The sequence below is a fragment of the Hippopotamus amphibius genome, chromosome 2 (genome assembly GCF_030028045.1).
Source record: "Hippopotamus amphibius kiboko isolate mHipAmp2 chromosome 2, mHipAmp2.hap2, whole genome shotgun sequence".
In the NCBI taxonomy this organism is placed as follows: Eukaryota; Metazoa; Chordata; class Mammalia; order Artiodactyla; family Hippopotamidae; genus Hippopotamus; species Hippopotamus amphibius.
The window spans coordinates 89,738,208-89,766,192 of record NC_080187.1 but is presented as its reverse complement, the minus strand read 5'-3'; positions in this window follow the sequence as shown (position 1 = coordinate 89,766,192).

Below are 27,985 nucleotides of genomic sequence, written 5' to 3'. Positions count from 1 at the left end.
TTAAGATGCTAACTTCTGAAGTGCAATATGATTTGATTCTATTTTATTTTTAAATACTCATACATCTATTTCCTTTGAATTCCAATCTAATATGCAGTAATGAGAGGGGGAAGCTATCACATAATAAACTAGCTAGTCTCAAACTGAAAGCACTATGGTGTCTTTTGGATAATAAGTATTTTTCAAAAAATAACAATGGTGTTTTTAAAAATTGATCTAGTTAAATCCTTCACTAGCAATAATGCCATTTCTTATCTACATGGCCACCAGAGAGGATGCTCTCATGAAACATTCAAAATGACTCCATTTCCTTTCACTAAAGGAAGATTATGTAGAGAATGTTCTAGAATCAGCAACTGATTGAGGAAGAATAGCAGATTGAGCAGGGGTCTATTCAAAATGTTTAACAATTGGTATGACATGGACACTTGGGAGACAGGGAAAAGAGATCGGACCTCTTTATGGGAAGAGTCATGTATTCATTCACACATAACGTCACATGATATGGGAGGGACTATTATAATCTCCTTCTTATCTTTCATTGCCCCAATTGGCTTACATCTCCAAATCAGAAGGCTCTCACAGGTGGGCCAGAAGAAAGAAGCATATTTTTCTCTTGTGGAAATAATAGATACTCCTAAGATTCCACTTCAGCTGTGGTAAGATGCCTCAGGAAGATCCTAAAAAATCCAAGCCTTGGTCCCTACAGTCAGTAAGAATCAAGGGACCACAGTGGAATTCTGAGACTAAGTTCCACTATCTTTGATTAGGTGTTAGAAAGTGTGGTACACACGAAAATGTCTAATGTGATCCCTATGACTTGCCTGCCATTTCTCAGATGTCAACTATACTGTCTCTGAGATGGGGGTTTCTTCCATCTCTCTGGTGAAAATATTCCACTTACTGAACCAATCAGTAAGATGCTCAATTACACAATTAATATGCCAAACTCAATCTCTTCCCTTTTTAAAAGCAAACGTAGTTAGTAAACATTATGGAAGAAAATATATTATTTGTACAATCAATAAAAAGTATTAAAATTGTTTTAGGTGTAAGGTTAGGTTGTTTATGCGATATTTTTCTTGTTTCTTGAGGTAGGACTGTACTGCTATAAACTTCCCTCTTAGAATTGTTTTTGGTGCAACCCATAGCTTTTGGGTTGTTGTGTTTTCGTTGTTATTTGTTTCTAGGTATTTATTTTTCTTTAGTGATTTCTTGGTTGTTTAATAGCGTATTGTTTAGTCTCCATGTGTTTTTTACAGTTTTTTTCAGGTAATTGATATCTAGTCTCATGGCATTGTGGTCAAAGAAGGTGCTTGATATGATTTCAATTTTCTTGAATTTACCAAGGCTTGATTTGTGACCCGAGATGTGATCTATCCTGGAACATGTTCCGTGTGCACTTGAGAAGAAAGTGTATTCTGTAGTTTTTGGATGGAACGTACTATGAATATCAATTAAGTTGAGATGATCTAATGTGTCATTTAAAGCTTGTGTGTCCTTATTTATTTTCTGTTTGGATGATCTGTCCATTGAGGTAAGTGGGGTGTTCGTCTCCTACTATGATTGTGTTCCTGTCGATGTCCCCTTTTATGGTTGTTATCATCTGCCTTATGTATTGAGGTGCTCCTATGTTGGGTGCAGAGATATTTACAATTGTTATATGTTCTTCTTGGATGGATCCCTTGATTGTTATGTAGTGTCCTTCCCTGTCTCTTGTAATAGTCTTTAAAGTCTAATGTGTCTGATATGAGTATTGCTACTCCAGCTTTCTTTTGACTTCCATTTGCATGGGATATCTTTTTCCATCCCCTTACTTTCAGTCTATATGTGTCCCTTGGTCTGAAGTGGGTTTCTTGTAGGCAGCATATGCAAGGGTCTTGTTTTTGTATCTGTTCAGCCAGTCTGTATCTTTTGGTTGGAGCATTTAATCATTTACATTTAAGGTGATTATTGACATGTATGTTCCTATTACCATTGTCTTAATTGTTTTGGGTTTGTTTTTGTAAGTCTTTTCCTTCTCTTGTGTTTCCTGCTTAGAAAAGTTCCTTTAGCAATTGCTGTAAGGCTGGTTTGGTGGTGCTGAATTCTCTTAACTTTTGCTTGTCTGGAAAGCTTTTGATTTCTCCCTCAAATCTGAATGAGATTCTTGCTGGGTAGAGTATTCTTGGCTGTAGGTTTTTCTCTTTTGGGGCTTTCAGTATATCCTGCCACTCCCTTCTGGCCTGCAGAGTTTCTGCAGAAAGATCAGCTGTTATCCTTATGGGTTTTCCCTTATATGTTATTTGTTGCTTTTCTCTTGCTGCTTTTAATATTTTTTCTTTGTGTTTAATTTTCATTAGTTTGATTGATATGTGCCTCGGTGTATTTCTCCTTGGGTTTATTCTGTATGGGACTTTCTGTGCTTCGTGGACTTGATTAATTATTTCCTTTTCCATGTTGGGGAAATTTTCTACTATAACCTCTTCGAATATTTTCTCGACCCTTTCTTTTTTTCTTCTTCTTCTGGGATGCCTATGATTCGAATTTTGGTGCAGTTAATGCTGTCACCAAGGTCTCTGAGACTGTCTTCCATTCTTTTTATTCTTTTTTCTCTTTCCTGCTCTGTGGCAGTTGTTTCCTCCATTCTATCTTCCAACTCACTTATTTGTTCTTCTGCCTCAGTTATTCTGCTGTTTATACCATCTAGAGTATTTTTAATTTTGGTTATTTTGTTGTCCATTACTGTTTGTTTGCTCTTTAGTTCTTCTGAGTCCTTATTAGCTGTTTCTTGTATTTTCTGTATTTTGTTATAGAGATTTGGGATGATCTTTACTATCATTACTCTGAATTCTTTTTCAGGCAATTTTCCTATTTCCTCTTCATTTATTTGGTCTTCTGTATTTTTACCTTGTTCCTGCATCTGTGACATATTTTTTTGTTATCTCATTTTCTCCCCACTTTGGATGGGTGGGATTGTGTTCCTGTCCCACTAGGTGTTTGGTCTGAGGTTTCAAGCACTGGAGTTTGTAGGCTGTTGAGTATAGCTGGGTCTTGGTGTTGAGGTGAGAACCTCTGGGAGACCTCATTCTGATGAATATTCCCTGGGATCTGGGTTTCCCTGTTAGTCCAATGTTTTGGACTCAGAGCTCCCACCTCAGGAGCTCAGGCCTGACCCTGGGCTTATGAATCAAGATCCCACAAGCTGTGTTGAGCAGGAAAACAAAAAAATTAAAAAAAAAAAAGTAGGAGAACGGCAGAACAATAGCAAATTAAAGAATACGATAAGAATAGGAAACTGACAGATGTGTTTTTTAAAAAAATTTTTTAAATTAAAAAATTAAAAAAAAAAGATGGAGCAACAACTGGAAGGTAAAACAACTGCAATAGCTGAAGTGAGGAGGTGGGAAGGAAAAAAAAAGAAAAAAAAGAAAAGCCAGAAAAGATGTTGGCTGTGGGGGTGGGGCTTAGACAAGGAGGAATGGGGTTAGGCAATGGGCAGGGCCTACACTTAGAAAAGGCCCTGGGGGTGGTGGGGAATGGGGCTTAGGCCCAATGAGGCAGCGGGGCCCAGGAATGCCTCTGGTCCTGGGGGCAAAGGACCAGATTGAGGTACCCAGTAGGCTCCCCTGGCCCGAGATGATGGGAGAAACGCTAGGCACCTCCCCTAGTCCTCCAATCTAGAGGGTCGCTCCCCCTTGGTTTCTCTTCTTCCTCACCCCCTCCCTCTTATTCCCCTAGGACCCTCACAGCTGGAGGGGGCACTGGGAGACAGGAGACCAGACTCTGATGCCCAACAGGCTTCTTAGGGCCAATTGGGCTAGGGTAACACCGACAGCACTTCCCCAGATCTCCCAGTCTCGTAGGGCCCCTGTCTGCCTCTCTTCCTCCCCGCCCCCTGACTCTCCTAGGTCCCAAGCAGCTGGAAGGAGCCACGGAGTATGAAAGACCAGGTCCATGAGCCTAACAGTCTTCCCAGGGCTAGTGAGCAGGGGAAATACCTTCCCCTGCCTCCCTTGATCCTCCAATTCCAGAAGGCTCCCTCCCCTGCCCACCTTTCCTCTTCTCACCTGCATTCCTTCTAAACCCCCAGGACCAGTGAGACCTAGAGGGGCCCCTGGAGGACCAAAGACCAGGCCTGGGGGCACAACAGGCCTCCTGGTGCCAAGTGGGTAGGGAGATTTCCCGCAGCGTTCCCCCAGTCCTCTGGTCCTGCAAGGTGCCCCCCACCACTGTCTCCCTCTCTTCTTCTTCTCCTCTTCTCCCTCCCTCCCACGCCTGTACAACCCACTCAGCTGGAGAGACCAAGGGAGGAGACTTGGGAGCCCATCAGGCCCAAGTGGGCAGGGGAAAGGTTCTCGGCACCTCCCCTCGTCCTCTGCTCCTGGAACGTCCCACCACCAGTCTGCCTCTCTTCCTCTACCCCTGCCATGCTCCAATGTTCCCGGGACCAATGCATCTGGGAGGGGACCCTGGAGAGTTGGAGACCAGGCCCAGGAGCCCAGCAGGCTTCCCAGGCCAGTGGGCAGCCAAAATGCCAGAAATCATAAAGATAAGATCAGAAATAAATGAAAAAGAAGGGAAGGAAACAATAGAAAAGATCAATAAAATAAAAAGCTGGTTCTTTGAGAAGGTAAACAAAATTGATAAACCATTAGCCAGACTCATCAGGAATAAAAGGGAGAAGATGTAAATCAACAGAATTAGAAATGAAAAAGGAGAAGTAACAACTGACACTACAGAAATACAAAAGATCATGAAAGACTACTCCAAGCAACTATATGCCACATAAATGGGATAACCTGGAAGAAATGGATAAATTCTTAGAAAAATATAACCTTCCAAGACTGAACCAGGAAGAAATAGCAAATATGAACAGACCAATCACAAGTATGGAAATTGAGACTGTGATTCAAAATCTCCCAACAAACAAAAGCCCAGGACCAGATGGATTCACAGGTGAATTCTATCAAACATTTTGAGAAGAGCTAACACATACCCTTCTCAAACTCTTCCAAAATATAGCAGAAGGAGGAACACTCCCAAACTCATTCTATGAGGCCACCATCACCCTGATACCAAAACCAGGGAAAGATTTCACAAAAAAAGAATATTACAGGTCAATATCCCTGATAAATATAGATGCAAAAATCCTCATCAAAATACTAGCTAACAGACTCCAACAGCACATTAAAAAGATCATACACCATGTTCAAGAGGGGTTTATCCCTGGGATGCAAGGATTCTTCAATATATGCAAATCAATCAATGTGATACATCATATCAACAAATTGAGGATAAAAACCATATGATCATCTCAATAGATGCAGAAAAAGCTTTTGACAAAATTCAACATCCATTTATGATAAAAACTCTCCGGAAAATGGGCATAGAAGGAAATTACCTCAACATAATGAAAGCCATATATGAGAAACCAAAAGCCAACGTTGTTATGAATGGTGAAATACTGAAAGGATTCCCTCTTTTTAAGAACAGGAACAAGACAAGGGTGCCTACTCTCACCATTATTATTCAACATAGTTTTGGAAGTTTTAGCCACAGCTATCAGAGAAGAAAATGAAATAAAAGGAATCCAAATTGGAAAAGAAGAAGTAAAATTGTCACTCTTTGCAGATGACATGATATTATACATAGAAAACCCTAAAGAAACTCTACCAGAAAACTGCTAGCACTAATTGATGAATTTAGTAAAGTAGCAGGATACACAATTAATGCACAGAAATCTCTTGCATTCCTATACACTAACAACGAAAAAGCAGAAAGACAAATTAAGGAAACTCTCCCATTCACCATTGCAACCAAAAGAATAAAATACCTAGGAATAAACCTGCCTAAGGAGGCAAAAGACCTGTATGCAGAAAACTATAAGACACTGATGAAAGAAATCAAAGATGACACAAACAGATGGAGGGACATACCATGTTCTTGGACTGAAATAATCAACATTGTGAAAATGACTGTACTACCCAAAGCAATTTACAGATTCAACGCAATCCCTATCAAATTACCAACGGCATTTTTCACAGAACTAGAACAAGAAATCTGACGATTTGTATGGAAACACAAAGGCCCTGAATAACCAAAGCAATCTTGAGAAGGAAAGACGGAGTTGGTGGAATTAGGCTTCCCGACTTCAAACTATACTACAAGGCCATAGTGATCAAGACAGTGTGGGACTGGCACAAAAATAGAAAGGAAGATCAATGCAACAGAATTCAGAACTCAGAGGTAAACCCAAGCACATATGAGCACCTTATCTTTGACAAAGGAGGCACGAATATACAATGGAAAAAAGACAGCCTCTTCAATAAGTGGCGCTGGGAAGATTGGACAGCAACATGTAAAAGAATGAAATTAGAACACTTCCTAACACCATACACAAAAATAAACTCAACATGGATTCAAGACCTAAATGTAAGGCCAGACACTATCAAACTCCTAGAGGAAAACCGAGGCAGAACACTCTATGACATCCATCAAAGCAAGATCCTTTTGGACCCACCTCCTAGAATCATGGAAATAAAATCAAGAATAAACAAATGGGACCTTACGAAACTTAAAAGCTTTTGCACAGTGAAAGAAACCATAAACAAGACAAGAAGACAACCCTCAGAATGGAATAAAATCCTTGCCAATGAAGCAACGGACAAAGGATTAATCTCCAAAATATACAAGCAGCTCATGCAGCTTAATACCAAAAAAACAAATAACTCAATCCAAAAATGGGCGGAAGACCTAAATAGACATTTCTCCAAAGAAGACATACAGATGGCCAACAAATACATGAAAAGATGCTCAACATCACTAATCATTAGGGAAATGCAAGTCAAAGCCACAATGAGGTATCACCTCACACTGGTCAGAATGGCCATCTTCACAAAATCTAGAAACAATAAATGTTGGAGAGGGTGTGGAGAAAAGGGAACTCTCCTGCACTGTTGGTGGGAATGTAAGCTGGTACAGCCACTATGGAAAACAGTTTGGAGGTTCCTTAACTAAAAATGGAACTACCACATGATCCAGTAATCCCACTCCTGGGCATTACCCAGAGAAAACCATAATCCAAAAAGAAACATGTACCATAATGTTCATTGCAGCACTATTTACAATATCAAGGACATGGAAACCTAAATGCCTATCAACAGGTGAATGGATAAAGAAGATGTGGCCCATATATACAATGGAATATTAGCCATAAAAAGGAACAAAATTGAACTATACGTAATGAGGTGGATAGACCTAGAGACTGTCATACAGAGTGAAGTAAGCCAAAAAGAGAAAAACAAATATTGTATGCTAACTCATATATATGGAATCTGAAGAAATGGTACTGATGAACCCAGCGACAGGGCAAGAGTGGAGATGCAGATATAGAGAATGGACTTGAGGACACGCGGCTGGGGTGGGGGCTGTGGGGGGTGAAGGGGAAGCTGGGATGAAGTGAGAGAATAGCATAGACATAAATACACTATCATATGTAAAATAGCTAGTGGGAAGTTGCTGTATAACAAGGGGAGATCAAGTCGATGATGGGTGATGCTTTAGAGGGCCAGGACAGGAAAAGTGGGAGGGAGTCATGGGAGGGAGGGGATTTGGGGATATATGTCTAAATACAGCTGATTCACTTTGGTGTACCTCAAAAACTGGTACAATAGTGTAAAGCAATTATATTCCAATAAAGAGCTTTAAAAAAAAGTATTAAAAACTAGGAATAGGGTTTTAAAAATGTAGGACATATATTAAAAAGACTGTATTATTCAACTGCTATGCATAAAAAGACTTGAATAAATGGAGAGGTACACTTTGTTGTTAAATTAGAAGACTCAACATCATGTGAGTTCCCTTACAATAATTCAGAATTTAAATGTAATTCTAATAAAGATCCCCATATGTTTTAAGAGAAAACATTGAATCAATGATTTTAATGCATGTAAGGAAGGATAAATATGTGGAACTTCTAATTTAAGATGATTGATAAAAACTTGCATGTTTCCCTCCATTCCTGAACCTCACTAAAATAAGAGTAAACAGATATGACCATATAAAAACATGTCACAAATACACAAGGGTAAATATCTTAGGAGAAAAGACCATAATAACAAAATTCTGGAAGTTGGAAAGAGATTGAAGCTACAAAACCAGTTGATTTCCCTTGTAGACTCGGGCACCTGGTGCTTGTGGAGAGTAAAACAGCACAAAAATAGTCGGATTGACTAAAAATTATCTTTTAGCAGAAGCAGGCTCCCATCAGCTGCCCCATTCCACACAGCTGGGATTGTTGCTGCTTCTGCATGGCAGAAGACAGGAGGTTTATTCTTTGTGGAAAGTAGAACCAAAGGGCTCTGGACTGGGGAATGTTGGGTACAGTTGAGAGCCAGGATACTGTACTGAAAATAGGGATGTTAAAGTGAAGGCTTAGAAAGTAATCATTAATACCCAACAGTTATCTCCTCAATTCAGTTTCTAGAGCATTAATAACCTTACCTATATTCTTAAACATGACATTAGAAAATCCTTTATTTAGATCTCTGATCAATTCAAGGTGCAAATGAACTTATTTACAGAACAGAAACAGGCCCACAGACATAGAAAACAAACTTATGATTACCAAAGGGGAAAGAGGGGAGGCGAGATAAATTAGGAGTCTGGGATTAACAGATACACACTATTATACATAACATAGATAAACAACAAGGACCTACTATATAGCACAGAGAACTATATTCAATATCTTGTAATAATGTATAATGGAAAAGAATCTGAAAAAAAATATATATGTGTATATATGTATGAGGGTGAGTCAAAAATTATCCACACTCTGGTTATATTAAAGCTTCTGTTGGTTGCACTGTCTTATCAGCACTTTCTCTTCAAGGCTACTGTCTCCCCAGTCACTGCTATGCAGGTGTGAATGTGTAACATCAGTTCATTTGTAACTGCAGTGCAAGCAAAAATGGATGCCCCACTTGTGACTTAATGAAATAAGAGCTGCATGCAGTGATTCATTTTTTGTGGTCTGAGGGTATACCTGGGCCATTATTTATTGAAGACTTTGTGCACAGTATGGAGAAAGTGTTTTATTGCAAAGAACTGTGTATGAATGGATAGAGATGCTTATTGAAGAGCTGAAGCCTAAACTTTGGATTAAATGCAGAGGACCGTGTTGTGATCCTGCATGACAGTGCACGTCCACACACTTCTGCCCACACTGTCGACACTCTGCAAAAACTTCATTCTGAGGTGTTAAAGCATCCTCCCTATAGTCCTGATCTTGCCCCATTGGACTTTCAGCTGTTTGGTCCCCTGAAAGCAGCCCTACAAGGATGAAGATTCACTTTTTGTGAAGAAGTGAAGACAGTGGTGCATTCATGGCTCACAGCTCAGCCTAAAACATTTTTTAATGAGGGAATATGAAAGCTTGTTGACAGATGGACAAAGTGTATTGAAAAGCAAGGATGTTATGTTGAAAAATGATGTATTTGTCTTTTCTAAAAGTTAATTAATATAAATTCTACAGCCAGAGTGTGGATAATTTTTGACTCACCTGCGTAATGAGTAAACAACTTTGCTGTATACCTGAAACTAATACAATATTGTAAATCAACTATGTTTCAACAAAAACTATGTATGTACATTTACATATATAAAATAAACTATTGTATGTTAGATTCCCCAGGAGGTAGATTCTGAAATGGATATTACCTTGCAGGAAGTTAATTAGGGAGTACCCACAGGAACCACATCTATGAAAGGAAGAAAAGGGAAGGATGTAGTTTTGGGGAGGGGTATTGGGGTTGTGATCACATCTCAAGCTGATCCTGTGAGAGTTCTGAAGCAGGGATGGTCCTTCAAAGGTGTCCTGCATTATGACAAAGGGATGTGCTTATTGGCCTTCATGTTGACCAATCATTGGATACAGGTTTCCCCCAAGAAGAGGGCATTACCTTGGTGAGGATGTTTTCTCTAATCAAAGGCAACTTCCAGAGAGGGCTGCAAGCTGAGGACTGTCAGCAGGCAGTACATTTAGCAGCTGGGGAAATAAGGCCTTTGGGTCTGAGGGAGCTGGGAATACCTGCCAGACTGCCATGCAGTGAATCCCACACTTGTCATGTGCACAAGTTTCTCCTTGGCTATTTAGTGTCTGTGTCAGGCAGAGAAGGCTAGGTTGTGCTGGAATAACAAATGATCTCCAAATCTCAATTGCTTACAATCACAGTGCTTCTCTCAAAGCCAGCTTCAACTTGACACCTAGGCTTCTGGGGAATAGGCTCCTATTAGGAATATTTGCTGACTCTTGCAGATGAAAAAGAACATGGCAAACCATGGACTGACTTAAAACTCAGAAGTGACAGACAGCACTTCTGGTAACATTTCATTGGTTAAAACATGTCACATGGCTAAGCCTAATGTCATAAACTGGGGATACCCTCCTACATATGTTGTCTATTACCCCAAAGCTTGGTGACCTGACATTGTATGTACTGATTTACTGATTTTCATGATTCTAAGGTTGGCTAGGCTCAGTGCAGTGATTCTTCTGCTCTCTACAGTGTCAGCCGGAGTCACTGAGGGGGCTGCATTCAACCAAGACCTCAGCAAGGGCTGAAACAGCCAAGATATGGCCTCTTTCCCATCAATGACAGTTGACATGGAGAGACTTCCTTTCCTCCGTATGGCTAATCTCTCTATGCGGTCTCTCATTACTCAGTAGGCTAGGCTGGGCTGGGCTTCCTTACATGGTGGGTAGAGCATTTCAAGAAGAATGATTCCCAAACTGGACATTATCAGGCCTCTTCAGGCCTATGTCTGAAACTGGTGTCACATCTGCTGCCCTATGTTGGTCAGTCTTTATTCGAGGCAAGAGAAGTAGACAGCAGTGGGAGGAATTGTTGGCAGCTATCATTGGAGGCCACCTACTTTACTTACTCTAACAGGGTGGGAAGACAGAATTATTTTGTGAATGGTCATAATATTTTCCACTAGAGAATCACAGAACATCAAGTGTTTGAGGAAAGCCTCAAACACTAACGAGAGAAACCTAAACTTACTGAATAAGAAGCAACTTGGAAGAAACTGTGTAGAAAGAGGAAAATGTAAAAACAAAAACAGGAAAACCCACTTAAAGTTCAAAGAAAAAAAAAGAGATTTCATCCATAAAAAAATAACGTGATTCTTAAAAAGAGAAGACAAAAGTGATTACGGAATTTAAAAAGAATTGTAGAAATGAAAAACTGCAATAGACATTTTAATTATTAAGGTGAAATCTGACAGGAGATAAGGCACAAGACAAAAGGTGGTTAATCATAGGAAAAAGATAAGGAAAGAACAGCATCAGTCTGAGAAGTCTGAATTTACAGTAATTGGAGATGCAAAGATACAGAACAAAAGAAACAGAGGGAGGAAAATCACTAAATAAATAATCCAAGAAAATTTCCCAGAACTAAAGGTCATGAGTTTTCAGACTCTAAAGTCCCCTGACAGCAAAATGAATCAAAAAAGACCTAACTCAAGGCACACAATTATGAAATTTCAGACATTTAGAAAAAAAAAGTTAAGAGTCTACACGCTTCTAAAGAGGAAAAGATGTTTCATATAAAAGATCAACGATCACAATGATGTTAAACTTAAGCAATAGTGATACTGGGAGCCAGAAGACAAAGGCAATTAACCTTCAAATTCCAGAGAATAAAATTTCCAACCTATAATTCTAAACTCAGCTATCTAACTGGTCTAAGCTATCTGTTAGCAGCATATCTAACAATATTTTTCAAGTGTGCAGTGTCTCAAAATATTATTTCCATTGCTCTTATCTTTTTAAATAAATTTATTTATTTATTTATTTATTGGCTGTGTCGGGTCTTTGTTGCTGCATACAGGCTTTCTCTAGTTGAGGTGAGTGGGGGCCACTCTTCATTGTGGTGTGCGGGCTTCTCATTGTGGTGGCTTCTCCTGTTGTGGAGCATGGCTCTAGGCACATGGGCTTCAGTACTTGTGGCACACAGGCTCAGTAGCTGTGGCTCACAGGCTCTAGAGCACAGGCTCAACAGTTGTGGTGTTCAGGCTTAGTTGCTCTGTGGCATGTGGGTCTTCCTGGGGCAGGGACTGAACTCATTTCCCCTGCATTGGCAGGTGGATTCTTAACCACTGTGCCACCTAGGAAGTCCCTGCTCTTATTTTTAAGGGAATAAACCAAGAAAGAGCAAGAAATGACAGCCAGAAAGCAAAAGACTCATTAGAAGAGAGAGGCAAAAGGAAATCCCAAGACAACATCTACCTTAGAGGAGAAACAGTCCAGATGAAAAAAAAAATGATGAAATTCATTGAAGACCATGTATTTGAACAAACTGAGAGAAGATTAACACTTATAGGAGAGAGTTTGTGTGTGAAATAAAAATGAGTACTTACATGGCTCGTGTCTGAATGGCAGTTAATACACAGCTTATATAAATATAACCTTGAATATTAAACTATATTGCAAAGTATGAGAGAGGAAGCATGTGTGTGGAGGGACTCAGGGAGGCCTACAAGGGATCGAAATTGGTGATAAACTAAGTCCTCATCTTCCGTAGTGGGAGGTCAATATATAAATCCTACAGCCAAAACACAAAGAACTGAAACTACTCATGTTATTTAGAAGTAGAAAGTATAGCCCAGTAGAAACATCTAAAAGAATAGACTATTCTGCTAGGTAAATTAATAAGTTCCACCCTTTTTTTGCTTAAGTCAGTTTGCTTTTTTGGTTTTTTTTTTTTTTTTTTTAACCTTTGCTTTTTGTTTTTGCTTTGTTTTTCACATGGAAAGGGTCTTGTCCAATACATTACATACATATTCTCAGAATTCACATCAGAATTTTTGGAGAAAAGTATTTAAAAAACTTTCTGAGTGATTCTGATGCACAGTCTGGTTTGGAAATCCCTCCTCTGAAGAACAATACTCTTAGCTGTATTCTTAGATAAGGATTCTAATGAGCTCATCTTTCAAATTCAGATGGAGATGATAGCTCATGTTCTAGAACAGCTCTTCACATTTCTTCTTATCTTCAGTTTAGGAGCCAAGATTTTATCTCACATATGCAAGTATGAAATAGTGATGATGGCGGTAGCAAGAAACATATTGCTTACTTAGGGGAAAGAACACACAAAAAACAAAGGACTTGAAGAAATCAGGAATTTTGTTATCTGATAAACCCATAAATCACCTAATGTGCTTTGAATTTTTCTGCCTCCCTAACGCTCCTTCACACCCCCTGCCCTAACCCTGGAGAAATGTCTTAGTGTTTTATTTTGTATAAATAAAGCTCCACAAGGGTAGCACTTTACCCTTCATTCTATGAAGAATCTATTTCTTCTGCCAGATGTTTTTCCAGTTGAATTGACACTAAATTCACTTTATAAAATAGCACACTGAACATTCTTTAATTCTACTTCACCTAATGAACCAATGTCTCTGTATCCCAATTTGTTCTGTAGGAAGCAGAATTTTGATAATCTTTACCATATCAGAGTTGCTGACATTAAAATAGTTGTGAAATTCTTAAAGAATAAAACCGCGAAACTTCTCCACTTAGGGAAGTAAGTTCTAGTTATCAATTGCTGTATAACAAACTATACCCAAACTTAGTGGCTTAAACAACCATTTTTTAATATCTCATGATTTTTGTAGGTTAGGAATTCCAGCTGGCCTGGGTGATTATTCTGTTTCATGTGGCATGAATAATTCAGTGGTAGTCCTCAATGAGTAGCATGGTCTGGAAGGTTTAAGGTGCTTTAATTTGCGTGTCTGTCACTTAGGGCAGAGAAGGCTGCAAGGCTGAGCTCAGCTGGCACTGTTATCTACAGCATCTACACATGGCATCTCCACAATGGTGGTCTCTGGAGAGTTAGGCTTTTTACCTGACTGGCCAGAGCTCCCAGGAGAGAATGTTCCAAGACACCTGGGCTAAAGATGCAAGGCTTCATATGACTTTGCCCTAGAAGACTTGGAACATCACTTCTGTTGTATCCTGTTGGTCAAACAAGTCACTAAGTCCAGCCCAGATTCAAGAGGAGGGGATGAGACCCTTTACCTCTTAATTAGAGCAAAGAAATTGTGTCTACTTTTAACGTATCACAGAAAGTATCATGACATTCATGTTTCTGGGCATCAGGAAATCCCTTACTACTCAGGGTCAATCTAGAAGTTATTCTTCCCACAAAAAGGAGGGATATGCCTTAGATCCTTAGAAGAAGGAACAATCAAGAAGACATAAACAAGATACACAGACACCCATAAAAGAGAACTTCAACAATTTAAAAACAAACCCTTTTTTTGGTAATAAGAATCTAGTACAGTCACATAGCAGAGCATATCAGAGGAAACAAAACCACAGTATCAATATCACTGAAAAATACTTTACATTTAAAATAAATAATTGCAGACATACTGAATAAAAATTTTCTGAAAATAGTAGTAGGGCCTTTACATGTGAAAAATACTCTAGCTCAGCTGGCAAAAGACAAAAGCAATGAGGAACTCACAAAAACAGAATCTGGACAATGAAAAAAGAAAAGAAATATGGTGGGGGCAAGAATTAAGTCAATGTTTTTAGCCACAGATGACTAAATGAGTTGAGCATTTTTTAGCATGGAGGGTTAAGTCATTACTATAAAGTCCTACTATATTGTCTCCCTATTTGTTGTATATAAATTATGATTGTATTAACCATCTAGCAACTGAATATATATTCCTCTTCTTTAGGCACTATTTTTAACTCCATAATTATCTGTTGATTGAGTAATTGAATGTATGATGCAAGTATGAAGAAACAATTAATAGTAAAGAATAAATAAGCAAGACCCCCAGTGATCATGTACAATTCTTATAAACTTTAAAATCTGTGGGACAGTTGAAAACAGTATTCTAAATTAGAGTAGAAAAAGCCAAAATCTTTATTTTTGCATATCTAATAAACAACTTTAACAATCCCAACTGTTTTAAGACAATGAGCTCGATCTGAAGTTCTCTTCAGTGATCGCAAATTTCTTTAAAATGTCTGCTTATATTTTATTGATATCTGAGAGATAATTATTCCAGTGATGTTGACAGAATATGTGTAGAAGTATACAGAAAAAGTACATATTCCTTTCTCTCTTATAAAATAAAGATGATGTTGGTGTTGATACTGAACATTCTAGGGGTAAGACTATCAGGCAGTTTAAGAGATTGATTCTTTCAGACTGGCAGGTGTCCCATGATAGAACTGTATTTCAGGAATAAGAAGGGAAAAATGTCAGAGGTTGTAATACAGTCGATGGACAAGGAGACAGCAAGTTATCAAATATGATTATAAATAATTCAAGACAAATCAGCTTTCAAAAAGGAGACTTCCTTGAGTAATGATGGATAACTTTACGTAACTTGAAATTGGGAAATAATATTCATAGTTTAGTTTCCTGAAAATTATTATAAATTTGCTCTGCACTGTTAATAATATTAGCTGTATAGTCTAGGGAATGATACATACTGGAGCAAGGCCAGGAATAACCATAATGAATGGTTTTTATTTGTGTAGGATTGTAATGATGCAAATTTAAACTAAGCTGTAGTTACTCTTGCCTTGTTGCTAAATGGACTATAAGCACAGATTTTGTGGAAGATTGGAATTATGTTTTTAGTGATACATATTGCACCTGTACATTAGGAAAGAGCTTAAAGTAAAGGTTGTAGAAATAAGAGTGGCTTTGTTTATCAGAATAGTTTCAGAGTCTGTACTGACTGTGGGGGAAGGGCAGGTGCCAAGGGAAGCCATTGGTTAATGGGTGTTGCACCTTATTTCCAGCTGCTAGAGAAACCTAGGAAACAAGAAGTAAAACCCTTTTCTCCTGCAGTGTCTCTCCAGCACCCTCTACTGACAAAGCTTAACACTGTGTCAGATGAAAAAGGAAAAATACTTAAAGGGCCTAGTTCCTTTTTCACAGAGCAGACAAAAAGGGTAAACGTAGGGCTGAGAGGCAATGTATTGACAACTGGTAGACCTTGTAAAACACTTAAAAGAATGCTTAGAATGTAGTAAGTGCTCAAGAACTATTAGCTCTAATTTTTTTCACTCATATATGCATACATATATGCAAAAATGGGATCACCTCTGCTGTACACATATTTTGCACCCTGAATTTTCACTTAGTGTATACTATGCCTGTTTTCATTAACATTTCTTGGGATCTCAATTTCGTGCCTATTTAATTATCCATCATGTGGAAATATCATGATTTATTTAGCTATTACACTATTGTGCATAGTGTGGATATTCTAATTTTCAGTCTGATAAGTAAAGCTGAGTGAAGAGCCATGCTTTTAATGTATATTAAATAATTTCCTGTGGTTAATTCCCCAAGATAGAACTCAAAGAATGGATATTCTTAAAACTTTTATATATGTTGCCAAATTTCTCTGCAGAAATGTAGTTCCCTTTTATACTTTCCCTTGAAATTAGTGTCTACCATAATATAGTTAAGTTATATATCTTTTAACTTTGACTCTTTGATAAGAGAAAAATAGTGTCTTATGTTTGCGTTAGTTTGCAATCTATTAATGAGGTTTGACATTTGTCATACCATATATGTGTCCACATCTTTATTGGATTATTGGAGTTCTTAAATTTTGAAGAATTCTTCATGCATAAAGGATAACAGTCCATTGTTTATTAGAGTTGTAATAAATGAATTTCTTCTTTAATTTTACATTTGAGATTTCATCTTTTTAAGAAAAAACCAGTTTTAAATTTTATAATTCCTATATATTTTCCTTCATGATTTTTCCAATTCTCTTATAAGAAAGTTCTTCCATTTTCTTAAGATTTTTTTTTACATATTTACATAGTTTCTCTTGGTGTATGATTTTATACATTAGATATTAATTCTAATGCATCTAAAATCAAGTTCAGTGATTACATAAAATTGTTTTTTTTAATAGATTAATTACCCATCATTATTTGTTTAATAATCTAGCATTTTCTGATTGGCTTGCAAAAGTAACTTAAATTACCTATTTTGCTTCATTGTTTTGTTATTTAAATTCTATGCTAGTAGCATGTTTTTAAATGTATGCTTTATGAAAATAGTTTTTTATTATTTTACCAGTGACCATGCATCAGGAAACTGGTACTGCTTATTATATAGCTACCTCATTAATCAGTTATTAATTAATACTAATTAACAATTAATTATTTGAAAAATAATTGCAGGAAATTGTGGTCCTCCATTTCCAAAAGTTTGTTTGGTAAAATAATTCTGTTCTGCTATTATCTAGGGGATAATTAACATAGTTGACCTAATTTAGAAAAATACTGAAATTCTGTCATCTGCATAATTTCCCTCCCTCTAACATAAGTTCTTTAGGAAATACTTTATTTCCCTGCTTTTATAAAAATTATATGCATTGGACATCAGCAGTGTACAATTATGCTATACTTTAGCCTGAATGAGTTTTACGTTCAGCAGTTTAATTTCTAAAAATTAAGTATTTTCTAAATAATACACACACACACACACACACACACACACCCTCTCCTTCTGATAACATAAGCAATTCCTGAACACAGAAAATCAGAGAAATACAGAGACAAAAAAGAAGAAAATTTAACATTATTCGAAACTAACCACCAGGGAAAACCATATGTTAACCTTTTGGTGCATCTCTCCCCCGCTTCCCCCGCCTGCCCATTTTCCTGTGTTTGTTTAGGAAAAGAGAAAAAATTTTGAAGCAAAGTTATTCTATTCAATATTCTTCAACAAATGCCTTTAAAGTTTATGTGGCATTTTAGTACGTGATTTTTCCATAATTTATCAACTTCCATATTACTGAATATTTATTTTGTTCACTTTATAAAGCCATTATAATTCTATGCATACTTGTCTATAGATCACTGTGTGATCTAATTACCTTCTAAGGGTAAAATACTAAGAGCTGAATTACTGGGCCAAAGGGTATGAACATATTTAAGATTCTAATCCATATTACTAGATTACACCTCACTAAGTCTGCACAACTTTTTGCTTTCAGCAGCTGTGAGAATGATCTCCTCTCCAAATTTTACTTTGCTCTGGATGTTTAAAACAAAACAGAAGGGGTGGGGACCTGTTAATTTGATTAGCAAAAACGTATATTATATAGTTAAAATATTTTATTTTATTGTTTCCCAACTGAGTAGGTATTTTCTTCAATCATCTTTAGAAAAAAAACTTAGGGTTTTGTTTTTTGGGTTTTTTTTTTTTTTTGCCAGTCTTCTGTCAAAGCAACTTTAAAAGAAATTTCAACCTAAAAAAATATTATGAAGAACTTAATTGGGATTAGGTTAAGTCTAAAATTGATTTGAGACAAAATGACATCTTCACAATATTCCAATTTAGGAGCATGTTTCCCTCTGCCATTTATCAAGGAATATTTGATATTTAGCCTATGTATTTTTGATATTTTATATATTTAGGCATTTTATGATTTTTGCTGCCATTGAAATTAGAATACTTTTTTTCCCTTTAAATTATCTAAAAAGCAATTTTGAGATTAGGGAGAAGCAGTAATATGGTCGTTAAAAGCCCAAGTTCTGTATCCAGATTTCTCATCTGTGTCTGGATCCACTGCTTAATATGTGACTTGGGCTAGCTGGGGCGCTGAATATGTCTTCTACCCCTACAGAGCCCTCTCCTGGCTCTCTACCCTGCTCAGCTGATAGGGAGAAAGACTCTGAAGCCTCGCCTCACTAGAGCTTCTTTGCTTTCTGGCTTCCAGTTAGATTCAACCAATGAGCGCATTAGCAGGAAATGAGAGTGGCAGGAAAGTGAGGGGAAGGTAATTGTTTCCACAGCCTCCTCCCTGCTTAGCTGTTGCCTGGCTTGTGTCCTGCCAAAGGTGGCAGCTCCCGTTAGGAGTTCTCTCCACATCATTACCCTATCCCAGTCTGGAAAAGGGTCCCTCCACTTGCCCCCTCAGCCTTGTAAATGGTCACAGGCTCCCTGCTGTTGCTAATTTTGGATGCTGCAGAATCGTTTGGTGTTTCTTTAACCCTGTTATCTAGGCTGAGTGTGTCATCTGTCTCCTGCTAGGATCTTGACTGAGAGAGAGAGAGAAAAAAGCACATATCCTGGCCATTTTTTTCCTCATATTATTGAGAATGCCTCTTGGTTTTCATTATAATGATAGTTTCGGCAATTGATGTAAAATAGGTGTTCTACATTGTGTTCAGAAAGTATCACTTTCTTTGTGATTTTCTGAGTTTTATCAGTTACATTTTATCTTCTGCATTTTGATATATATTGGGTTTATTTTAAAATTGGATATATTGATGTATTCATTTATATTCTGAAGTTTTTCTTTATCAATAAAACTCCTTTTATTCCTGGAATAATACAAATTAAATTTACTAATATTTCATTCTAAGTTATAAAAAAAACTCTCTCACCTGGCTACTACAGGCCATCTCAAACAACAGATGGAAAAAGTAACACACTTAAACTGACATTTGCTTAAGCACAAACTGCTTTGAATAATTGGAAATTTTAGTAGCCCTTTATCACCTAAAGTCTTTTTTGTGTTGTTTCTTCCAGAAGCAAGTGGCTTATCCAAGCTTTCAAGGCACAATATTTTGGCAGGACACAGTGGGTTGGTAGGAGTGAAAGAGAAAAAAAAAAAAAAAGCAAAGAATAAAGGAGATCACAAAATAATATCTAGGAATTATATCTGAGCCAGAGTGAAGAGGATACAAAATGATTATAGAATGTCTTCCCCCCGACCCCCTTTTTTTTTTGGAAAAAAATACTCCGTTCTTTCAATTGTGTTTCTATCAATCTTGGATTTAGCATGTGGCAATAGCTTGAAAGCCTATGCAATTAAAACATTTCCTAGGTGCTTACTATAATATATATTAGGTCCTAAAACACAGAACAACAATTTATAGCAACTGGTAATTCCAATATTTTACACCTGTTATACCATGCTATACCATATCATTTCAAGCATGAATTTTCATTTTGGTTCACATGAATCAGTTCCTTCACAGCAGAATCCTGAGCACAATATCCCCTAGGGATACAAATAATTTTATTTAATTTTTAAATAATGCTAATATGATTCGGTTATCAGAATCATAACTGATATAAACACTGAGTCACTGACATAAAGAAACACAGGCTATTTAGTTCTACTTGAAGAATCTGACATTGAAAACAGAAGTAAGCATTATACCAAGTGAAATCAGTCAGACAGAGAAAGAGAAATCCTATATAGGCTATCACTTATATGTGGAATCTAAAGAGTACAGTAAGCTAGTGAATATAACATAAAAGAAGCAGATTCACGGATACAGAGATGGAACTAGTGGTTACCAGGAGGAGGGGCAATATAGGAGTGGGGGGTTGGGAGGTACAAACTATTGGGTGTAAGATAAGCTCAAGGATATATTGTACAATACAGGAAATATAGGCAATATTCTGTAGTTGTACATGGAAAGTAACCTTGAAAAATTGTACAAAAATAAAAAATGTTTAAAAACTAAAAAAAGAAAGAAAACAGAAGTAAGACTAACAAGGTTGTACCTGAACTTTTAGTTGGAGCGTCTATTTGATTTGGTCTGACTTAAGAACAGAATCTGCAAATATTAAACTATACATTTTCCTTTAAAATTTTATCAGGCAAATTCCTAGTAAAGACAAAATGTCATTATCTATAATCAAAGATAGTTACAAATGTCAAAGAAGATTTAGAATTTGTTTGAGAAGGAGCAAGTTGCTAAATTCCATAGTAGAGAGTCTACTTTTTGAAGGGTTTTCTTGTTTATCATTCTCCTCACTTCCCTCTCCCCAGTTAAGGGGATGTTCCCCGCTCTGAACCCACTGGCATTTGAGAATTCCATTCCCACAATCTACTTGCCTCACAGACTCTCCTTTCCAGTACTGTGCTGTGGTTTAGGGCTGAAAAACCAAGCGTGAGAACATACAGTATCTAGTAAAGCCAGCATTACTGAATGAACGCATTAAAGCCAAGTGGGAATTGCAAACTCCGAAAATTAAAACATCTGAACATCTGTTAAAGCTCAATCTGTGTTTCTTTGAGGAAAATAATAAATCTGATCAACTCTCAGTGTAGCATCTTAAAAGAATAAACAAACGATCTTGATAAGTAAAATTTATTTGGCAGACGGTTCAATAAGTTAGGATCTGGGATAATTCTTGGAAAGTTTCCTTAATTTCTTTTAAAAGTGAATATAAATCAAGAAAATTCCCAAGCAACAATAGAGTGAGCTTAAGGAACTGTAGTCACAAAAGGTGTAAGAAAAAGTGGAAAATGATGAAGATCAACCAGATTATTTGTAAAGAAAAGGAAGAAAAATCAACTGACATGCATTTTATCAGCAAATATTTTAAGTTATCAGGAAAGTTAAAAATATGGTTTTTAACTTAAAGTTGTTTATTTACTGAAGCTTTATTTTTTATAAAGTGCTTCCCCCCACTCTAAGAAAGACTTTAAGTTGCTTTTCATTCTTCTCTCTTCTCTCTCTCTCTCTTCCTCTCCCTCCCCCCCGCCTTTTGTATGCTTTTTCTCACAATGGCAAGATGAAATATTTGTAGGATTTGTCCAAAGGTCAGGTTTCTGTAGAATATTTATATCATGCACATGCAAAAAGCATCACATATTCCAATATTGGTGTAAACAACATGTTCAACTTTTACTGTCTAGGAACAGCCAAATTCCAAACTCTCCTGTCATAATTATTTATCATTGTTCTTTCTATAACTTCCAAGTTAAGGTGCAATGTCTTTGTCCTATTCTCCAGAAAGTTTTAGTTTTTTTCTATGGTGGCAAATTTTAAAACAATAAGATAAAAATGTATGATTAGTTTTGCATGCTTCATATTAAGGGATATGATTTCATTACCAAAAGCATTGTTTTCCTAAGCCATGCCAGCAGAGGTGTCAAATGGTATCAAGTACACCTGCGTGGCTGGTCTTCACCATCTGGGGTCCTGAAACATCAGCTTTATGCCTACCTGCCCCCATCACTTTCACTTGAAGCAGAACGAAAGAAGTTGAGACGCTCACAAAATTCTCCTTGACTTTTGATTTTGTTCTCCGTGATATCAGATGCTGCAAATAAAGCTATTTGGTGTCCAGTTTCAAGCCATCTGGTTTTTGAGCTCCCAGCTATAGATTTCTCAAGCATGTCTGGTATTTTTGTTGAAACCATCTGGAAACATAAAGACCTGCTTCAAGTTATGAGAGGCAGCTCTCCATGAGGACACCTCCACTTGTTCACTTTTACCCACATGCTATTTCCATGCCTGCTATGCCTTCAGTGGCAAGTTCCAATGTTGTCATCTGTGCTGACATTTTTTTAGCCATCTAGACTCTGGGCTTCAGTTGAGATGAACTTCTGGGAGGTTTCACTGTTCTCCCCCTTCATATCTTCTCTTACACAGGGAGAGCTATGTCCCTTTTTGCTCCTCCTTTCTGGGTTACCCCAGCTCCAACTTCCCCCAACCTCCTTCTAGACAAACTCAATTCCTTGCCAAGATTTTCCCAGTCTTACTTTGGGAAAGGAAACAGAGCACTGCTGACTTTAGATACAGAATATTTCCATGTAGCTTTTAAACAAGTAATGATACTGTATATAATATTTTTTTGTATATGAGGGCTTTTGTTGTTGTTTTATTTTTTAAATTTTTTTATAAAGTTGATTCATGTACATGGTAAACACTGAAAGTGCTAAAAAGGGTAGAATTAAAAGTGCATTTTCAGAAGAAAGATGGCAGCGAAGCAGAAGGATGTGGAATGCATCCCTCTCCACAGATGCATCAGGAATACACCAAAAGACACAATAATTCCCACAGAGAACCAGCTGAACACCAGCAAATGATCTTGGACACCAGAAAGGACTGCAAAGATCCCAACATAACTGGGTAGGACAGAGGGGGAAAAAAAGAGAAAGAGGAGGAGAAGAAAAGAAAGAGACGGGTCCCACACCCTGGGGTGGGGGGATCTGAAACAGAGGGGAGATTGCCGAATTCAGGGAAATGTCCCTTATCTGACAGGAAACCCCTTCTCCAATGGGGAATTTCCTTGGGTCAGAAAGGAGGCATTTGGGACTGTTCAAAAAGGGTGAAGTGACTGAGCTGTGGCAGATGGGAAAGAGTGAGAAACACATGGAGGGTCTGTACCATGGCTCAGCATGTCCAGACTGAGACATCAGTTCACAGCTGCACAGGGGGTCTGGGAGCTGGAATGTGGGAACTGGAGAACTGGTTCAGGGTGAGAAACATTGTTGGCAGTTGGGAGACGGACTGAGAGGACAGGAGGGAAGAAATCTGCAGTGGAGAGTGCCTACCATGGAAAGCTGGGTGGCCATGGCAGCGGCTCGATACTGCTGACTCACAAGCAGCGGGGAGGAGGAGAGGGTGTAGCCTCTCTCTCGGTGCCTGCGATGGACAAAGGAAGGGCCCCTCTGGGCCTGGCTAATGCACTCAGGGATAACAAAGCCCCTCAGGTGGGGCTGGCCTAGAGTGCCTGCAGCTGAGAACCAAAAGCCTGCAGAGTGGCCCAGCTCTGGAGACATTCTGTTTACACCTGACCCACTGGTGTCCCTCTGCAACAGGCACCACCACAGCTGACTGAGCTGCTGTGACCCAGGCAGGGTGTCACTGCTCACTCACTCCCAGGGGAAGGAGCCACTATTGTATCCTCTCTCTCCCCACATACTGGTGCTTACAAAAGAAAATTAAAGGAAGCTCTGCTGGTTGCAGAGTAATACAAAAAACCCAAAGCAGGTAGAAGGACACTTACAGCTGAGACCCCAAGGAAACAGAAATATTATTATTAATTCTATTGATCTGGTCCATTCTGGGGTCAGTTCTAGTGTTTTGTTTTGTTTTGTTTTATTAATTACGATCTTAGTCCTAAGGGATCTACAAGTTTTATAACATATTTTTATTCTATTTTTTATTCTATTTTTATTTTTAGCCTTTTTATATATTTCTATTTCTAGCTAAGTTTTTTGTAGTGCTGACTGTATCTCTCCTATCCTTTTTTCATCTCTATCTTTTATACATTTCTATTTCTTTCTTTTTCTCTTCATATTTCCAGTCACACTATGTTCTTCTGTTGCCCTGTCTTCTATCTGTTTTTAGTTTCTTTTATCTTAATGTACTTATAACCAATATTATCGTTCAGCTCTCTTTCCTTGCTTTATTCTCCAGATGACACACTGCTTTGGTTTTTATTATTAGGTCTGGTCTTTACCTTAGTTCTGATTATAATTGTCTGATTTTGCTTTGGGAATCTTCAGTCTGTCTGATTGTACTCTTGCTCTTTATTATATTTGATCCTAGCTTTCAAAAGTTCCCTGGATATGCATTTGTGTGTATGTGTGTGTGTTTTTTTAAATTAATTACCATCTTAGTCCTAAGGGATCTACACATATTATAACATTTTTTTTACTCTTTTCTTCTATTTTTTCTTCTATTTTTATTTTTAGACTTTTTACATATTTCTAAGTTTTTTGTAGTGCTAACTTTATCTCTTCCATCCTCTTTCCTTCTCTATCTTTTATACATTTCTATTTTTTTCTCTCTTTTCTTTTTCTTTTCATATTTCCAGTCACACTACACTCTTCTGTTGCCCTGTCTTCTATCCTTTTTTAGCTTATTTCATCTTAACATACTTCTAAGCAATATTATCAGTCTGCTCTGTTTCCTTGCTTTATTCTCCAGATGACACACTGCTTTGGTTTTTATTATTAGGTTTTGTCTTTATCTTAGTTCTAAGTATAATTGTCTGATTTCAGTTTGAGAATCTTCAGTCTGTCTGGTGGTACTCTTGCTCTTTATTATATTTGATCCTAGCTTTCAAAATCTCTCTGCATTTGTGTTTGTGTGTGTGTGGTTTTTTTTTTTTTTTTTTTGGTTGTTTGTTTTGTTTTGAATTTCTGTTGGTTTTCTCTTTGATTGTCTGATGGCATACTGGGGTTCTTCTGTTAGGTCTTCCTAGTGCCTTATGTTCTATTGGATTCAGTATTTGTGTGTCTTATACTTGTATGTGTCTGCTTGACTTAGTATTTGTTTGACTCAACACTCTACCATTACTCTGGGGCTTGGACAGTCTTCTTTAAACCCCTTTATTGCCAGGACAAGCAACCTCTGAAGTCTGGACTACTCCATCAGAAGTCAGGTAAGAGGCTCTGGGGAGGGAGCACTGACTCCAGGATGCTAGACTACTAGGGAGTCTTCAGACACAGGAAAGATTAACTGCCAAGAACTCTCACAGAGCCCTGTATCAGAGTCTAAGACTTGGCTTTGTCCGACTGTCTGCAACTGCCAGTGCTGGACACCTCACACCAAAGTACAAAGAAGACAGGAACACAAACCCACCCATCAGCACACAGACTACCTAAAGCCATATTAACCTCACAGATACCCTAAAACACACCACCTGACATGGCCCTGCTCATCAGAGAGAAAAGACACAGAGCCACATACTGGAAAACAGACACCAGACCCCGCCACCAGGAAGCCTACTCAAGACACTGGAGAAACCCCACCACAGGGGGCAGAGGACAGAAACAAGAGGACTTACTACTAGACAGCATAGGGAGAGCAAATCCTAAAAGTTAGACAAAATGAGAAAACAAAGAAACACCATGGAGGCAAAGGAGCAGGAAAAAAGCCCACAAGACCAAATAAATGAAGAGGAAATAGGAAAATTGCCTGAAAAAGGATTTAGAGTAATGATAGTAAAGATGATCCAAAATCTCGATAACAAAATAGAGAAAATACAAGAAACAGTTAATAAGGACTCAGAAGAACTAAAGAGCAAACAAACAGTAACAGACAACAAAATAACCAAAATTAAAAATACTCTAGATGGTATAAACAGCAGAATAACTGAGGCAGAAGAACAAATAAGTGAGTTGGAAGATAGAATGGGGGAAACAACTGCCACAGAGCAGGAAAGAGAAAAAAAGAATAAAAAGAATGGAAGACAGTCTCAGAGACCTTGGTGACAGCATTAACTGCACCAAAATTCAAATCATAGGCATCCCAGAAGAAGAAGAAAAAAAGAAAGAGTCTGAGAAAATATTTGAAGAGGTTATAGTGGAAAACTTCCCCAACATGGGAAAACTTGCAATAAATAAGCAAGTCCAAGAAGCACAGAGAGTTCCATACATAATAAACCCAAGAAGAAATACACTAAGGCACATATTAATCTAAATAACAAAAATTAAACACAAAGAAAAAATATGAAAAGCAGCAAGAGAAAAGCAACAAATAACATATAAGGGAAAACCCATAAGGATAACAGCTGATCTCTCTGCAGAAACTCTGCAGGCCAGAAGGGAGTGGCAGGATATACTGAAAGCCCCCAAAGAGAAAAACCTACAGCCAAGAATACTCTACCCAGCAAGAATCTCATTCAGATTTGAGGGAGAAATAAAAAGCTTTCCAGACAAACAAAAGTTAACAGAATTCAGCACCACCAAACCAGCCTTACAACAATTGCTAAAGGAACTTTTCTAAGCAGGAAACACAAGAGAAGGAAAAGACTTACAAAAACAAACCCAAAACAATTAAGACAATGGTAATAGGAACACACAATTAAATACTCCAACCAAAAGACACAGACTGAATGGATACAAAAACAAGACCCTTGCATATGCTGCCTACAAGAAACCCACTTCAGACCAAGGGACACATATAGACTGAAAGTAAAGGGATAGAAAAAGATACTCCATGCAAATGGAAGTCAGAAGAAAGCTGGAGTAGCAATACTCATATCAGACAAATTAGACTTTAAAGTAAAGACCATTATAAGAGACAAGGAAGGACACCACATAATGATCAAGGAATCCATCCAAGAAGAACATATAACAATTGTAAATATCTCTGCACCCAACATAGGACCACCTCAATACATAAGGCAAATGATAACAACCACAAAAGGGGACATCGACAGTAACACAATCATAGTAGGAGACTTGAACACCCCACTTACCTCAATGGACAGATCATCCAAACAGAAAATAAATAAGGACACACAAGCTTTAAATGACACATTAGACCATCTCGACTTAATTGATATTCATAGGACATTCCATCCAAAAACGACAGACTACACTTTCTTCTCAAGTGCACACGGAACATGTTCCAGGATAGATCATATCTCGGGTCACAAATCAAGCCTCAGTAAATTCAAGAAAATTGAAATCATATCAAGCACCTTCTCTGACCACAATGCCATGAGACTAGATATCAATTACAGGAAAAAAACTGTAAAAAAAACAAACACATGGAGACTAAACAATACGCTATTAAACAACCAAGAAATCACTAGAGAAATCAGAGGAAATCAAAAAATATCTAGAATCAAATGACAATGAAAACACAACAACCCAAAACCTATGGGATGCAGCAAAAGCAGTTCTAAGAGGGAAGTTTATAGCAATACAGTCCTACCTTAAGAAACAAGAAAATTATCGAATAAACAACCTAAACTTACACCTAAAACAATTAGAGAAAGAAGAACAAAGAGACCCCAAAGTGAGCAGAAGGAAAGAAATCATAAAGATAAGATCAGAAATAAATGAAAAAGAAGGGAAGGAAACAATAGCAAAGATCAATGAAACTAAAAGCTGGTTCTTTGAGAAGAAAAACAAAATTGATAAACCATTAGGCAGACTCATCAGGAAAAAAAGGGAAGAAGCTGCAAATCAACAGAATTAGAAATGAAAAAGGAGAAGTAACAACTGACACTACAGAAATACAAAAGATCATGAGAGAATAGTGCAAGCAACTATATGCCAATAAATTGGATAACCTGGAAGAAATGGATAAATTCTTAGCAAAATACAACCTTCCAAGACTGAACCAGGAAGAAATAGCAAATATGAACAGACCAATCACAAGTATGGAAATTGAGACTGTGATTCAAAATCTCACAACAAACAAAAGCCCAGGGCCAGATGGATT